This window comes from Coturnix japonica, chromosome 1, assembly GCF_001577835.2.
Source record: "Coturnix japonica isolate 7356 chromosome 1, Coturnix japonica 2.1, whole genome shotgun sequence".
Lineage (NCBI taxonomy): Eukaryota > Metazoa > Chordata > Aves > Galliformes > Phasianidae > Coturnix > Coturnix japonica.
This window is the reverse complement of record NC_029516.1, coordinates 89185054-89202830: the sequence shown is the minus strand read 5'-3', so window position 1 is coordinate 89202830 and position 17777 is coordinate 89185054. Positions and strand designations below refer to the sequence as shown.

At 36.1% G+C, this 17777-nt stretch overlaps 1 long non-coding RNA gene across 23 annotated transcripts in view; it reads right to left on the bottom strand.

The window, feature by feature from the left end:
- Nucleotides 1-860: 860 nt before the first annotated feature.
- LOC107322457 overlaps nucleotides 861-17777 on the bottom strand; it is a 396746-nt gene continuing 379829 nt past the window's right edge. For 16 of the 23 annotated variants that reach the window (XR_004309350.1, XR_004309367.1, XR_004309355.1 and 13 more), the window contains 2 exons: nucleotides 12925-15843; nucleotides 861-3890 (listed from right to left, as the gene is read on the bottom strand). This is a non-coding gene — a long non-coding RNA (uncharacterized LOC107322457). Of the gene's footprint in view, nucleotides 3891-4897; nucleotides 4978-12924; nucleotides 15844-17777 lie in introns of all 23 variants that reach the window. The other 7 variants (XR_004309379.1, XR_004309375.1, XR_004309361.1 and 4 more) reach the window with 7 other exon arrangements.

The following is a 17777-nucleotide window of genomic DNA, read 5'->3' as shown; positions in this document are numbered from 1 at the left end:
TTTTCTTCACTTATTTAAGTTTCTCACTTGAAATGGTTATCATTCTCTTTTTACCCTAGGAGAATCCTTCACACTTTTGTTTCTCATCTTTCTTATTGACAACAAAGTAGATACTGTAAGCTTAAGGAACTGTTGCACAGCAGTAGACCATAAATTAATAACTCTGATAAACAAGAAAGCACTGTGCAAGAAATTTGATATATCAAACAAAGAAAAAATGGCAAGAAGTAAAGAAATGCAATTCCAGCACTTTCTCTGAAATAAATTTCTTTGTTTTCTCCAAAGTGCAACATTAATTTGTAGGCAGGAGTTTGGAGAAGTCATTCCTAATAAGTAGGACCACTCATCCCAAGCAAGCTTCTGAAGAATTTCAATTAAAAAAAAAAACAAAACAACAGCAACAACAAAAAACAGAATTATATATTTTTGCTACATATATATGAATTCCTGAGCACAGTGTTTACAGTACCTCAGGATGACTCCAGCATGTACTAAGGTGATAATAATGATGCTCATTGTATTTGAAAGCACAGATTTTCCATGGACAAAAATTGGAATGTCATTTGTACTGTTCAAAAGGAAAAGACCAAACACTTTCCACCAAGTTTGAAGCCAGTTATGAGAAGAAAGAAGGTTTTCAAGGAGGTGATTATAACTTATATGCAATTTCAGAAATAGAAAAGTTTTATCAGCTGAGCAGACTTTATAATGAAATTTCATTAATGAAAGGCTTACTTATTCATGTTATAATGATAAGTTTACATGAATTAAGATCTTTGACCTGAATTGATGAGAGTAAAATTCATCATTATGAATTTAAAATAAAGAAAAAATAATAAAACAACAAAAAAATTCAGCTCTTAAAATGAGAATTAAATACTCTTTATTCTTTTGTTCTATATCCAGGCTCAGACCCCATTTCAATAGATCTCCTACACTTTAAATGCCAGTCTTTAATAGGAGGTTTTGTAATATGTTAAGAAGATACAAGCTTTGACATGCAGTTAAGTATTTTGTTGAGTAACTACCCTTATCACTGATTTCCCCCACTTTTCAACTTGTCCTTTGTGGTTTTCAGCCACCATAAAATGCTGATTAGTAAGTTTTTATGTACTATGTTAAAAGTCACTACTTTTAACACAGCTAATAACTTTTAGAAAAATTTGATGCCAGATCCTGCCTATATATAGTGCTTGGAAATCGCATCCTCTTGTTTTCTTAATTTTGGATGAAACACATAAAAATTAAACTTTAAATGGAAATACATTTTCAAATTCAAGTGGAAAAGAAGCTTATGTCATTCTGTAATCACTTCTTAGTCTGTATGCTATTATTGTTGAAATAGATGGCAAGAATACAACACTAAGGTTCTGCACATGATTAACATTTTATTCTTCCTGTAACTTGCTATAAACCTCATATGAACTTGCAAGTTGGCAACAGCATGGTAAGAGTTCAGTGCCAAACTGTATGAGACATTTTTTCCAAACAGAATTACCTTCCTTGGATGTGGTTTCCTTTCCTTTCTCTTCCTCTTTTCTTCTTCTGACCCATCCCTAGTATATAGTTGGATGTTTCATCTGTACTAGGGACTTCAAGACTTCATCCTAGACTTAAATTACTCCTTTAAGAGATTTTTCAGACTTTCATCTCTAGCCTTGCTCTTTTTGCTGTGAAATACTGCAGAAAAAAATACCAGTCCTGTCAACCTTGTTGTAGACAGAGGTCCATAGGTCTCAGAAGTGTAGATGTGTCTCATAGTAACCAGGCACTTTCAGTTATGGCTCTGTGTGCCCTATTAGCAGGCAACTCTGGAGGTTCAGCATCCAAAGAATCAGCCTGGTTGGCCTCTTCATCTTTCAAGAAGCTTTTCAGCTCTCAGGATTGTGAGCCATATGCATCAGCTGGAAAAGCAGCCTAACTCAAATTTTGTGAACATAACTCAGTGGAATGTCCCAAAGTCCTTACTATAGGCCATAATTTATACACCTATTGAGGGATTTTTAATGCCTCAGATAAAAGGTCTGCCTTGTACAGGACTTGGAAATGAAAGCCTGAAAAGATTTTCCACAAATAGTCAGCTTTTCTATTTAAGACAATAAGATGAGACTTTCCCACAAAACTCTTTCAGATAGTGGTTAACCTAGACACAGGTAAATCAAAGAATGGGAGCTGAGCTTGTTAAAATCCCACAGGTCTACTGCCAACATTGCCTCCTACTATACTATTTTGGGTTTATCTCTGATTTATGATTAATGAAAACAAGCTTGTGACTTCAGCTTTTGTTTTGCAGGGTGTTTTTATCTGGAAGAAGCATGGTTTGGTCAAGTCACTTTCCTGTTAACATGCTTTCATTCATGTATTGAACTCATTCCCATTACATCCAGCAGGTGAAAAATGAATGCACATGCACAGCAGTACAATGTGAAATCTCTACAGCATACAGAAACAGCTAGACATTTCAATTCATTGTTGATAAATTTGATTCTTTGAAAACATGGAACGTACTTCAAAAATATCAATGTGATGCCTCAGCGAACATCCCTTTATTGAAAACCAGAGCAACAATACAATTCTGGTCACAAACAAATGGCCTGACAAAGTCCAAATACAGACAGTTAAGGCTCTATTCTGCTTTCAGATTCACAAGACTGATTGCTGTGGAAAGCCCTCCATGCACCCCAGGGAATAATTGGCCTTTAATTTATAAAATCTTTAGGTCCATGTTATTCTGATGATGAAAGCTCTCCCCTTTTCCTGCTACCAACCCAATTTGCTATCTACCAGATTACATTTTGCTCAGAAAAGAGAATAGCTCTATCTGCATTACTAGAAATGAAGGGAAGAAAGTGAAACACTGAAAAATAAACTGACTTGCTCAAAGCTATTAGCAGATGCAAAGAATACTGACTCTCAGACACTGAGTTCAATGTGATGCAGGTTGTCAAGACGCTCTGTGAGTTGCTTGGTACTCTGGAGATTGTACACTGATGATACAGAAAGAAAGGGGAAAAAACAGTGTGACTTGAAATAGAAGTTTGAGAAAATTGTAGACAGTTTATCTATGGAAGGATTTAAAGACATGACTGGTTACAGATACAAGTAGCCACAGAAAAAGAAAAAGATAATGCAAGGTAAAAGAAGAAATATCTTCAGCACCATTAAGTAACGGCAAGAATTTTATTTGTTTTGCAAAACCAAGCACTTGTAAATCAGGAGATGACAAATATCAGAATTTAGGTGAGGCATGCCTGTCAACTTGAATTTTGAGGTACTAAATATAGGAAAATGATTGAAGTTGCTGTAGTTGTTGTATTGTTATACCTCCACTTATCACTGAAAGACCTTGTTTACAATTGTCCTTTCTTTCATTTTGTTTATGGCTCACCAGGGTTTTACATGCCCAAATGCCATAAATAATTACTGAATCCAAGCCACAACTTCATTTCCTAGTTTCCGTGGAGTCCAAAACTAGAAATGGAACATTTTCTTCTGAGAAGTTGTTAGGTTAGAAATCTAGTCAGTACTTTTCATGCCTCCTAAGACTCCCAGTGACTGACAAAAGCCTTGGAAGGAACTTCTGATGGCTGGAGCTTCAGACTCACATGATGGCATCTCCTGTCATTATAAAATGTCTCTTGGCATCCCACTCCTGTGACCCCATGGTTTAGTCTGAGTGTGGTGGCAGCCTCATCCAAGCTCCTGGGAAATGGTGGCCTTGTCCTTTTTCCGTGGACCTCCAGGAGCAGCCAGGCAATAAAACCTTCCATGAGCTGAAGTCCCACCACAGCAAACATGGCTAGAGGGAACTAATCTTCACGAGCCTTTTGGCTCCTCTTTAAATCACTGAGTCTTGAGTGAATGAGACTCTTCCTCTATGCATAGGCATTCTGAAAAACAGAAAACAGATCACTGGCTGTAACTTTGCATGGGTTATTAATAGGATAATTTCCAGGCTTTTTAGAGTATGAAGACTTCAGCCATACATATTTTCATTAATTTTCATTAGTTTACATACACAAACTATAGAAAAATAGTAATCGTTACATTGGAATGCTTAGTTATACTTTCATATAATATCTCGTATCTCAACAAAAAGAAGAACATTGGCATTCCCGTTTGAATGGGCCCCTTTAATGCTTCAGGATCTAGAATAATTAGTAATAATCATGTGATATATGAAACACTGCATGGTGGAAAAATGACAGGAACACTACAGTTACAACAAAATTCAGCTCTGTGCTGTACGTAAGGAATTTACATCTGTACAGATCACTGTGGAAAGAATAAAATTCAAATGACAGCAAAGTAGACAGAGGGGGAACACTCTCCTTGGCCTGTCACCTCCTGCCTAAGTGCCTGTAGAACCCCTACTTGTTATCTTTCACATCCCTCACCAAGTTCAGCTCCACCTGTGCTTTGGCTTTCCTAAATCTATCTCTACACACATGAACAACAGCCCTGCATTCCTCCCAGTCCACACAACCCTACTTCCACTTCCCTCTTTTCCCTCAGTTTAAGCTGCAGGTCCTTTCACAGACACAACAGTCAACTGCCTCCCCTGCTTGACTTCTGCTGGGGGATGGGGAGCCGTTGTGCTCCCCGGAAGGGTGTCCATAAAGAGCTGTCTGCTCTGTTCTGCACACAAGCTCCTAAGGACAGCTTCCCAAGGGATCCCACTCAGCAGTTCCTTGAGGTGCCAGAATTTTGATTTCCTGAAGTATAGGGTCCTAGCTTAGCTTTTTGCCAGGCCCACATTCTTCCAGATTGCAAACTCCACCAAGGCATGGACACTACAGCCCAGGCTGCCTCCAGTCTTAACCTCTCTAATGCTCTCCTCTGCATTGGTGAGCACCAGGTCCAGTAAGGTTACACCTTGGGTTGGTCCATCTAATACCTGGGCCAAGAAGCTGTCCTTGATGGTCTCCAAGAATCTCCTGGATTTTCTGCCACCCACCATGTCACTGATTTCTAATTCTACAAGCAAAGTATGACAAGTGTTAGCAGAAACTACATTTTGTGGAACAAAATAATTGTAAATGTAAAAAACAAACAAACAAAACAACCACCCCAAACCAATGTTTGTAAGAGTTGTAATGGTATTTTGTTCTCCCAATGCTCTGCTAAAAAAAATAATAATACAAGTTTGTCCTTTAGCAAGAAAACAGTGTTAAGAATTATCCTCAAGAAAACTGGATAAGAATGAATAATCAAGGAAAAAGAATAAATACAAAAACAAAAGGAGTATCTGCTAAAACTGGGCTACTAGATAGTTTTGTGGCAGAATTATCTGGATATTAGTTGCTCTATCACAAAATATGTTCCTGTTGCAACCACAAAATTTAACACATTAATAAAAACAACCAATCGATATAACAACAACAGCAGTTGGTTATCTGTAAAGTTCAACACTTAATCATAATTAAGTCAGGAAAAGCTGACATATCCAAGTATAAGAAATCATACAAAGACAATGTAGCAAGTAACCAGTCATTCCTAAATTATCAGTTTGGTCAAGTCTGGAATTGGCTTCAATTACTTCTCTTTAAGTTTTCTTGGAAATAAATAAATAAATAAATAAATAAATGATTAATCCCTTTTCCATACATCTTTTCCAGTTATCAAATTAAGATTTAAGCTAAAACCACGAGTGCCATGATAGTTTAATTACTTTTAGCCATATAAAATTCACAATGAGGAAGTGTTTGTGCAGATAACCATTTGACTACAAAACATTAAATATATTAATACAACTGGTGCATTTTCTTTCCCATTAAATATTATACTGCAATTCTAACATCTACTCTTGGTTGGTAGGTGGGTATAAAGAAAGCAGAAAATTTACAGCCTTGTATACAATTTCTTTTCCTAGGGCACCAGGTGCTTTAAATGCCACCAGAAGGATGCTCTAGGCAATGCCATGCTGTCCAACATGGCTTGGCATAGATTAGCTCAAAGCCTTTGTGTCTTTGCAGACTTTGATTAAAGGCCACTGTTAGAACTCCTATGGGTTTTTACTCGATCCAGTGTAGCATAGGGAATGTTTTTTTTTCTTTATCACAGTTGCCAAAAATATGCCAGTTAAGTTAATTACATTTCAATTTAAATTGGTAATTTAATGGAAATTTTAAACCACGATGCAGGGCAGGATACATAGTTCCAGTACTAACCCACAACAATAGATTTTGTCTGTTGCAGATGATTTAACAGCTCAGACCCATATTTTTGGCTCACCATGAGAAGAGACAGTTTTAGAACTCTCCATAATTTTGCAGGATTTTCTTCAATTTGTTTTAAGTGTTGCCTTCATTTTTAAGAAGCAGAGCAACCAAAGGATCTGCATGTGTTTTTTGTTTGTTTTAGCATAGCAGTTATCACCCATCTGCTATTACCTACTTAATTACCTGTCTTTACAGGTAATAATAAATGAAAAAATATTCCTCTTAACAATATTTCCTCCTTTTGGGAGGTCAAGTAGAACTGTCTGACACTTCTTTGTTGTTTTCACTATTTGTTTCAGAGCTGACACAGAAGCCTGGCAGTTGCAACATACTGTAAGGGGAATCATTTTCCTTTGTTTAGAGCGCAGTGTGTACCGTCATTTACATAATAAAATCCTCACACAAATAACAGATGGTGAAGAGGCACTCATGTTGCCACATGTTGGAAGCATGATACATTTCCTGGTTGAACTTGTTTGTCTTACTTTTGCCTAGAGATGTTTTCCGGCTATTAAACTTTGAAGGTTAGTCAGCTGGTGAAAGGTTTTAAGATAGGCAAAAATCTGTCGCCAGAATTTTCCTTTTTCCAGAAGAAGCAAAAAGCTGTATCCTGATAGAAATGTTCAACTAATTGAAATATTTTACAGCACCATGACAAACAAATAATAGTCTCTCTACTTTATCATAGAAACCTTAGAGTTGGATGGGGCCTTTAAGGGTCATCCAGTTCAGCTCCCTTTCAATAAAGGACCTTAATGAAACAGCCCCAGCTCTCAGCCTGTCCTCACTGGAAAGGTGTTCTGTGCCCTGGATCATTTTGTGGCCTCCCTCTGGATGCATTCCAACAGGTCTATGTCTCTTCTGTACTGAGTACTTCAAATCTGGACACAGTACTACAGGTAAGGCCTCACCAGCAAAGAGTAGAGGGGCAGGATCACCTCCTTCATGCTGCTGAAATGGTTCACTATAGAAGACAGCAAACATTGTTATCCCTCTGAGTCTAAGCTATTTTCTATCTTTTTAAATTCTTTTCTGAGCGGAAGTTGGGGATAGAGAAAGCAATGCTAATGTTGTACATTAGTAACATCAGTTCTTGGATACATTACCATTAATTTTATGTGCAAATTAAGTGCCAAAAAACAAATGTCTGTCACATGGAATAACAGCCTTACAGCCTGAATACAGTGCAATGAAATAAGATCACATTACACTCCCTAATTGGAGCTAATGGATCTGTTTCTGATGCTACTTATGCTGATTTTATGATCATAGCCATGTTGCCATCTCTAGTGGAGCTTCTTTTGAATATGAATCAGCCCTCTAAATGGAAAAGAGGCATTTAAATGGGTGGCCAGTCAAGTCTCCTTACTTGCACTTATTTCTCCTCAAATGTTTTTAAAGACAAACTGTGCTGCAGTTTCAATACAGGTTGGGACTGGTTGGATACAGGCAAAATATAGGTCTGTTTCATCACTTCTGTTGTATCTGAAATACAGCATTTTGTACTGCTGTGCAAACAGAACACCTAGGTTCTTTAGCATCTATAGAAAGAGCAAGAAATATAGTTTTATAAGATAACTCCATCCTCACCATGTTGATGTATTGATTTTCATGAACACTTTGAGTAGAACTTATATCCAGCTCATTTACATTCTGTTTGCTAGAAATTTAGCCCATTAACTTCAGAAATCTAGGTTTCAGTTGAACAATGTGCTTTTCCATATTTACCAACTCTATTGATTGGAATGGTGACCTGTATTTTATGAACACCAAGACACTGAATCCTCCATCTGGCTATGTAATGGGCAAGCAGACTGAGAAGAGCTTTGTTCTTACTTAGGAGCTCCCCATTTTGCATGGGGCATGAGCTAGGAGACTAAGCTCATCTGTGGATATGGCGGTGTCCAGAAAGCACCGCAGCACACCCTTCATCCAGTCCCATTTTTCTTTGGACACCAACATGCCTAACTGCTCTAAATCACTAACCTTGACGCTGCTACAGTGGCATAAACAAAACCCTTCTTGTCAAGAAAATCTCCTAATGCAGATTCCTGCTCCCCTCCCGTTCTCTGGATTTAACACTCCTGCTCAAAAATTATTAGATCATAAAATTTTGTGTCTGTCTTATTAACAGCACATACATAGAAAGTCTGTCTAACAGAGCTGTTAATTAATTGTGTAACTTATTTCAGGGAGTACTCCATTCTTAAAAAGACATATGAAAACAAAGCAAAAAAATAAAACCCACATCCAAAACCTAAACAGAACCCAAAACTCAAAGCCAAAACCAGTACACTGCAATGATTTTGAGCTCTCATCCAGAAAGTTAATCTGATGCGATTTTTTTTTCTCCTTAAATGTTTGGTTAGCTCTGATTAACTTGTTTATGTGCCACATGAGGCTCACCTATAAGGAAAGAATAGTTTGAATTACCATATTTTTAGATACTATAGTTTTAAGAATTGCAATCCTGAGTACCCCAAAACATGGAGACCTGAAAGTCTGCAGTCCTTAGAATCCGGGAAGTGTGTTGTAATCTTTTTTTTTATGACTGAAGCTATCACTCATTTTGTTCTAAAATTCATCTAAAGAGCATTTTAGTGAATGTGTCTATATTCATCCTTAACCACTAACTCTGTTTCTGTAGAATTGTCCTCAGAGTGGGACAATGATGCCTCAGGATCTTCTGTAATGTCTTGCTGCATGCAAAGATCATCTTCCCTCTTTCAGAAATTTCCACATTAACAGTAACTTGTTACTTCTCAGATATCTTGGAAAAACACGAGGCTGCTACATTTCAAAATCATCATGCCCCACAGGAATATTATGCATTACTGCATCAACTTTAAACAGTTAATATGAAGTCACTTGAATTTCATGTCATAACATAAAGGCAAAATGAGCATATTCAGAATCACAGATTTAGAGAGTTGCATAAAGATACAGACAACAAATAGAATATAAATTTTCTTCACATGTTTTACATCAAAGTCAAATCCCAAAGGCATCTGTCTCTAGAGATGCTTTACTTAGTCCTGATGATGTCACCAGGATCTTACTGCTCTGTATCAAGTTTTTGCATATTCAGGTTATATTCACAAAAGGGAATATATTTCACTCAGGGATTCCCACTGAGTTTACTCAGGTAGGAAGATAATATCCTTTTTTTTTCAGCTTTCTCTAAGTTTTCTCCCTCACTATTCCCCAGATTGGACAAACCCAGAAACTCAGATTGAGAGGGGCAGAGAAACATCATCATTTCTTTAGAACACTTGAAAGAGGATTTCAGTTACTTCTCTCATGGGAATCTACACCTGACTAACAATTAAAATATGTTATTTTCAGTTCTGTTTGTTCTGCATTAATTAAAGCTCTACAGGTACAACTGTCCTTCATGCATTTTTAATTATGACAAGTACAATTCTCACAAACATTATAACTCTTTAATTACTAATATTTATCAAACAAGCAATGCTGGGGCTAGATTGTGGATGTTAAACAATGCATAATATACATGGGCTTCTCAAGATAAAAATAACATAATTAAAGCTCTACCTCAGATCAAGCCAGATAAAAATAGTATACTTGAATAACTAAAACCAACAGTGAGCAAGAATGAAGACTTTAAGGGACGGAAGAGAAGTAGAAGCTCATGCAGTATTTATACAGAACTTTGAGGGTTTTAAGAAAACAGCAGAAGAAAGTATTTAAAGCAATATTAGTGGGTGAACAAAATGGGTCAGCTGTTTAGATGAGTGCTTTGTTCTGAAGAGGAGGTAAAGCAATAGAAAAATTTGCACTCATTCTCATTTTTGTTATCGAGAAACTTTGTCAATCATACCTTTTTCATGGTATTTTGTTTTTCTAGTTCTAGTCATCAAGGAAGAATGAAAATTAAACAAGACAGAGCTTTCCCTTAAAACATTATCTGATTTTACAGAAATTAGGGTATCATCTACGCCAATTTACACTTGGCAAGTCAGGCTCCCCCCACCAGCAGAAAGCAATAGGTTGTCCTGTATTCAGTGATAATGGATGTGTATGTCACATTAACTCTTTCCTGATGAAAAACCCATTCTGTGATATACTATGTTTATATCAGATTTTTGTAATAGATGCCCTAATTTCTCATTACCTCCATTTAAGAGCCCTAACTAATACTAGTTCAGCTTCTTATTTCTCTCAGTTTTAATGGTCTTCCTATCAAAAGTTTAAATTTAAATTCAGATGTTTTTGTTTTGTTTTGTTTTGTTTTTCTAGGTGCTGTTTTCTTGTTAGAAATTCACGTACTGTCTAGAACTCCTCTACTTCCTCTACTTTGGCCTTCCTCTGACAACACAGAGCAACCAAACAGTGTTTTACTATAATGTATTCCTACTAAAATTTTTTTCAACTCCAGATCACATGCATCTATTCTTACAAGTTTTTTCCTCCCTAATGTTATTTTCAATACTTCTAATTCTAGGTAAGGACTTTCTTTGCCTAAAATGCTGTTCTGTTAATCTATGTGATGCAGGAAAAAAATAAAATAAAATAAAATAATAAAAAAAAGCCACTATTTTAAATGCTAGCTAATGGCAAACACATTTTCACTGATGTGTCTCTTGGTGTTTTCCATTCTTCTATTGTCAACAAATGCAAGTGATGGCAGAGTATAAAGCAACAGATTTTTTTTTATTTTTTTACAATATTTGGAAATATGAAAGAAAAATAATTTTCATCACTATCTGGCCTATAAATAGCTCACTTATTTGTTGTAAGTTTTGGCTAGTTGATTTCTACTGTGGCTCTTTATTTTTCTATAATAAGCATCTCTTCACGCTTTTCCCTCTGATTATAAAAGACTCAGATATTTGATAATGTCACAGAGAAAACAGGGGAAAATAGGAGGAAAGTGCAAGAACTCAGAAAAAAAGAAAAAAAGAAAAAAAAATACCCCTTGAAACAGCTTTCACCCATGTTCTTAATCTTTCCTGTTCAGTTCTTTCTAAAACACAGAAATACCTGAAGCAAAACTAAATCAAAGCCTGTGCTTGACTGCTGCTGAAGGCATTATCCCAGGAAACCAGGATTTAGTCCCATTTTTTGTGAACTGAAAAGAAACAATTTCAAAATGGGAGATTAGACAGATACTGCCAGCAGACACCTTCACACTCTCACAGGCATGGGAAATTGGAACTATAAAAATTGATCCAGGGAAGAAAGAGCTTAAACCAGGATCCCTCACTTCCTAGTTGTTGGCTAGGCTATAAATTGAATTTAAAGTATGTCAGAAAAAAAAATCTTTGTCCAGAGGCATTTCCAAATACTAGCTTAAGCAAGTAAATGGAGACAATGGTTGGTGAGTATATGCATCTTAGAGGAAGCCTTAACACTGAGCAGACTCCAGGCATTGTCACTCCAAATCTAAAGTGTTGACTAGAAGAGCTTTATGGCTCTATTCTTCTCTGAGTTTTGGCAAGTTCTCTAAAAATTTTAATGTAGAGAGTTAATCCTTGACATGCAACACTGCAGCCTTGCCAGTTAACTATGTCTGTATATTATTAAAAACCTAGGTGCTACTGAAATGCAACCTATCTTAAAACCTATTTCCAGTGTAAGTTATATGGCTGGTGCCCAAGATTGGCTTTCACCACACATTCAAGTCTATCACAGTTCTAAATCAGCACAAGCTTGTTTTATCTGTGTTTGCCGCAGTGTGATCTGAACCTCAGTTGACTTGTGCTGAGTGAGGTACAAGGACGAGAACAATCCAGAGTCCCTAAGAATGCAGGTGCTTCAGCAGCAATTTAGTATCAAGGAGTGCCAATAGCATCCAAATATAAAGTGTTTCCATCTTGACATTTGGAAGACCTAAATACATAAGTATTACTAAAACTTAGTAATAATTAGTAATGTATTACATGATGAATTGCATCAAGTAATATAATTACAAGAGTTTAGTTTGCTCCTCATACACTTTTTCTAGAACATATGTATATATGTATATATATCTAGTATATGTATATATGTATATACTTTTCCCCCTGCAGGACCTTCACCATCCTGGTAGCCTTCTTTGGACACTAATTGTTTTATGCCCTTTTATTTCCATCTGTATTAGTGCAGTAACACACAGCCTTGTATAAACTGTGCCTGTGAGTTGGATTTCTCCATCTTTGAAAGGGCATTTAGTTGTTATGTTTTATTTTGTAAAGCACTAAGATCTACAGATACAAAGAGGTAGTTACAATTGTTTCACGATTTTATCTTGACTAGCTTAAAATGAATTCTGCCATGCCAGTGGCACTGCTATTTAGTTGCTTATCATGCACATTTTCATCATCCAACAACAGATGTACTTTCTGGATAGTCTTCAAGATTGTTTTACAGAGCACTTGATAGTATTTAGTTTTAATTTTATTTCTTTTGTTGCTTATTTTCTTTAAGCATTTTATCCTCAGGGACTTGGCTAAGCTATGACCATTAAACAATTTTACAGCATTATGTAGTTTCTGTTTTCCATTTAAGCTAAATTTACACAAATAAATCTCAAAGGATTGAATATACCTTCTCCATTTTTCGGACTGACTTCTATGAATGCTGCTTTCTGTCTGGGCAATGTCCCTCCCCTCTGTAGAACAATTATTAAATCCAAATGTTACCTGAACTATGGATCATGTTTGCCTTGCTCCTAGAATTAGGAGCATAGTGATTTCCTTACCTTCCAGTTTGTCCAAGTCCTGTCATCAGGTTTACACAAACAAGTCAGGCAGTCTTTCCTGAGGGCAAGGAAATGATGACATGAAGAAAGCAGAGCAAATGAAAGTTGCAGAAAGAGTGACTTATTCAAAAAAAACAAAAAACAAAAAACAAAAACAAACAAACAAAAAAAAAAAACACCAACCAAAAAATAACAAAATAAGCAAATTTCTCAAATCTCCATTCCAAAGAGAACCAAACTGTTAACATAAACCTAATCTATCAAAAGTATTCTTAATCCATGTCATGACCCTGTTTGCTGTCCCCTTGCTCCTTTACTGTTATTAAAGGTGGAGCACTTCAGAACTCACATATTTTTAAATTTTGAAATTGAAAGAGGCAAAAGGATTCCAAAATTGCTTTGGAATAGAGTCATAAAGTCACTACAGCAGAGACTCTCAAAACTGTGCAGGAGTTGCATGTATGTAGCTCCCATTAGATTTTATAGGCACTGTATATCCGGGTTGTCTTAGCAGTTCTGGAAAAATAAAAACAACCCTCAGCCAGCATGATTAATGCCTAATAACATAATATTGAATTTATTGCTTAATTTAGACTCTACAGACTAAAGCATTTTACTCAAATTCTAAAAGCTTCTAGAGTAGCTTCAAATACAAATCTCAAGAAAATATATCTTATTTCAGAAACAATTCCTTCTTTTCCTCAAGTGTTAAGCATAGAGCCAGAAAGAGACTTCAGACCCAGTGTATTCTGACATACTGCATCTACAAACAGGTTTTAATCTGGTGGAAGCAGGCTAAGAGTCATCCTTGGAATATTTTGATAAGCCAAAGAAGCAACATTCTCAAGGAAATGAAAAAGCCTAACTTATTCCTATTTATCACAATTATTCCTGACACACAGACTTAAAAAACTTTGAAAAATTTAAAGACATAATTATCTACAATTGTTCATTCATAAAACCTCAGTGCTAATACTGAATTAACATTTATTTCATCTAGACTGAATTTCTACAGGAAACTTTCAGGTAATAGATAATCTATCCATTACATTTACACTTCTAGTTCTGGGTTTAAACAATCCCAAAAGCTGGCTAAGATGCATAAAGGCAACCTTTCCAGCAGGACTCACACAGCTTTTGTCTCCACATGGTCAGTTCCAAAGTACAGAAGTATTCCTTAGCAATGGGTAGAGAATTTCTGAGCATTTTGCATGCATATGTTGGCTGGTTCTCCAAGCCCTGCACAAACCAAATTCCCATGACACATCGTAATGGGATTGTTGCTCTACAATACAGAATAAAAAGTCCCACCACCCCAAGTATACATAACAAGATACACCATCTAATAAACTGCCTGGATAGATCTTGCCTGAATGTTGCTCACAGAGGTGAGGTTACAAATTAGTACCATAACTTATTATTATGCCATTCTGAGCAAAGCCAGTAACACTCTTAAAGAGGTATGACTTTCACAAGGCTGATGTATTTCAACCACAGCTATAGGGCAAATTGTTTATTAGTATGTATACCTTGCACACAAATTAGTAAATGCTGTAACACCAAGCAGGATACCTATTAATAGATTAAATTCTAGAATGCTGGTGTGTCTAGTCCTGCTATTAAAAAATATATATTTATTTTTAATTTTTTTTTTTTTTTAATACAACAATGAATGCAAAATTAGATTTGGGATTTATGTAATGGCATAAGCTCTCCTTGCTATCTTACAAATATATAGATTAATTGTTTTGACTTCAGTAACTATGCACTTAAATAATTAACAATTGTTATTATAAATAATGCAAGAGAGAGGATATTCATTGGAATCTCAAAGATACAGTTAGATTACAACATATTCCAGAATAACATCTCCCAAAAATACAATAAGAGGAAAACTTTTTGACTTTCTGATTGGTTGAAGTAAGCACTGGTACCTATAAAGAGCTCTTAAACCTTCACATCAAGAAAAGTGCTTGCAAAACTATGAAAGTACAGAACAGGGATGTGAAACTTGTCTCATTTCAAGAGAGTGTTCATGGGAAAAAAGGCATCAGTGAGTTTCAGTTCAGTAGCATCTCTCTGCCACTATTTGTAACAAACCGTCTATCATCTCCTTTCTTCCAAATTCGCCCTCCTTTTTCCTCACAATACATCCTTTTTTCATGTTTCCCCTTTATTTTCCTCTATCTTTTGCCAGTCTTTTCTCCCTCACCTAAATCTTTTGATCAGTCTTATTCTCTTTTGCCATTCAAACTGACTTTTGGCTTAAGTGTTCTCAACACATTTAGGATAAATGCAAACTGAATTGATACCACAGGCACTAACCACTTCTGTTGTGTGTTGCTTATTCTTTGTCCATGACTGCAACAATGTATTGTGTTCCCATTATATCTAGTACATATACATATTGTTTCAGTTAATAGAAAGCAATTTCACATTGATTACAGAAGCTTCAAATGCATCTTTACTGGGGAAAAAAGTAAAAGCAATGTAATAAGATAAAAAGTAAATAGAATAATCTGGCCTCATGACAATACACACTGTGTGTATATATGAAGTTTATAAGAGTTCAGAGACATAAAGACCAAGGGGAAAAAAAAAAATGTTATGCCATGTAAATAAAGGGCTAGGTTTCCTAATGAATGGCACTTAAATTAATGAAAATTCCTTTATCTTGACATGAGCCATGTTACTCCAAGACTCTCCTTCTTTGTCACCTGCTTCCAGATCCTATAGGCTGAAGGAGGAAGAGAGAGCAAAGAAGGACAAGTGGACAGAGTTGTTCTCAGTCTATCCAGAGAGACAGGAACTTTTCAGAGCCTTCAATTACAGGAATATCTCTATGAAGATTGGGTTGAATCTGTAGAGGGGATCATTTCTCAAATATTAGAGCCAGCTTCTTCTAGTACTTGTGAAAAGCTGAAAGAGAAAGTGGGGGGGGGGGGGGGGAAGAGAGAGAGAAGAAATGTTAAAGAGTTTAATTAAAAAGTGATTGAAAAACATTGGGTGTGATTACCATTGTAAACTTTCCTTGCCTGTACTGTACAGCAGAAGCAGAAAGAATTCTTCTTGGCGATGTTGGTTTGGATTTAGCCCAAGACCTGTGCTATCAAAGGATTTTATCTTTACATTTTCTTTCTTCATTTTTACAGGGTTTGCTGTAAAAGTTATTTTTATGTTAATGTTCTTATTCAATTCCTCTCCTTTAATCTGCTCTTAAGAAAATTTGGCAGAAAATTTTCCTCTCCATATAAAGAGATAGGAAAAAGGTCCTTTGCCCTCTTAAACTATTCTTGGACTTGCTAGATTCAGAGGAGGAAGTGGAGAATGATAAAAAAGGAAAATAAAAGATAAAGTTACAGTCTTTGCTCATTTAAAGCTACTCCAGTAAGCATAAACCACAAGCAGATTCAAACTTGCATTAACAATAATTATTACTTTGCCCATCTTCTGTTGGTTTGCCTATTCCAACCACATGCTTATTCATGCTGTGAATACTTAAGGCAAGATGATATTATTTACTTCATTCATTGTGGTTGATATGTGCTCATGGCTTTTTGATATAGTTTTGTTTGGACAAAGTTTTAGAGGCACATGCCATATAAAATTCTACTCAACATGTTGCCTCTTGGGGGTGATGCAAAACCAACCTTAGTCACTCTTTTAATTAATGTAGTATATTGTTAATATTCTTATTACTTTCCATAATTTATTCTTGGCAACATTGGGAAGGCCTCCCTGCCTACTCCAGGGTTAACAGTCGAACTTTTTTATCTAATTCAAAATAGAAATAATACTGGTTCCAGAGAACCTGATGATCCCTATCTTACCATTTGAAGAAGAGAAAAATACACTATTTAGCTTCAACTTTTCCCCTTTCACAGTTACATCACCCTTACAGGTTCAAAGGAGCAGAACACCATTGACCTCCTTGTGAACTCGCACCTAAACTGCTCCACGGAAATGCCAGAAAGAGGTGCTTGAGCATTAGCTACACGTTGTCGCTTAAGCTTTGCATGCTGCCTCAGCTTCTCAGCTTCACCACTTAGGGGAAAAACATCTAAACCTGTTTGTGAAGTAGTATCTTCCACGGTATAAAAAGTGCCTTTTAAGGAAGTACAAAGTGCAACTGGCTTAAGTACACAATGTAGGCAATATTAACATTGGCCTAATTTAAATTGGGAATTCAGCTGCATTTACTTATTTATTTTATGGAGACTTTCTTCTTGGTCAAAGTACATGCTACAGATGTGGCTGTGAGGTGTTTGACAAGATCCATGGTGAACAGTAACTGTGGAGAGAACAAATAGATTGGTTCCAAACCACACAAAAGTTTCATGACCATAATGAATTACATCATTAATGATCATCAGCTTAAGGCAAATTAAATCGTGGTGTTGAATGAGGCTCTATTAAAAATAAATAAATAAATAAATAAATAAATAAATAAATAAATAAATAAATCTTCCAAATCAGTAATTTGATCTCCCTAGTAGAAAGCTGTTACAAAAGAAGCAGTACACATCATGGAAGAGGGGGAAAGTACAGCCTTGGAAATTAATTTTCACGTTCCTATAATCTGTGTTGTCACATGTATAAAATCAGAAACAAAGAGCACATTTGCAGGAAGCATCAGAAAATATTTCTGTATTTATATGTCTTAACTGCAAAACATAATTTCCACTTCTCTGTAATGAAAACCTCTATTAAGAGACAGCCCAGTTTGGCAAGTGTGTGGCAAGGGATTAGAAAGGGCTTCGTAAAGCCTCATGGTAAGGCAAAGCTAAGACTCAGAGGACTGAAGCAGGGCTTTCTTGTTCTCCCAGAGGCAGAACATATTCTTAGCTGGGGCA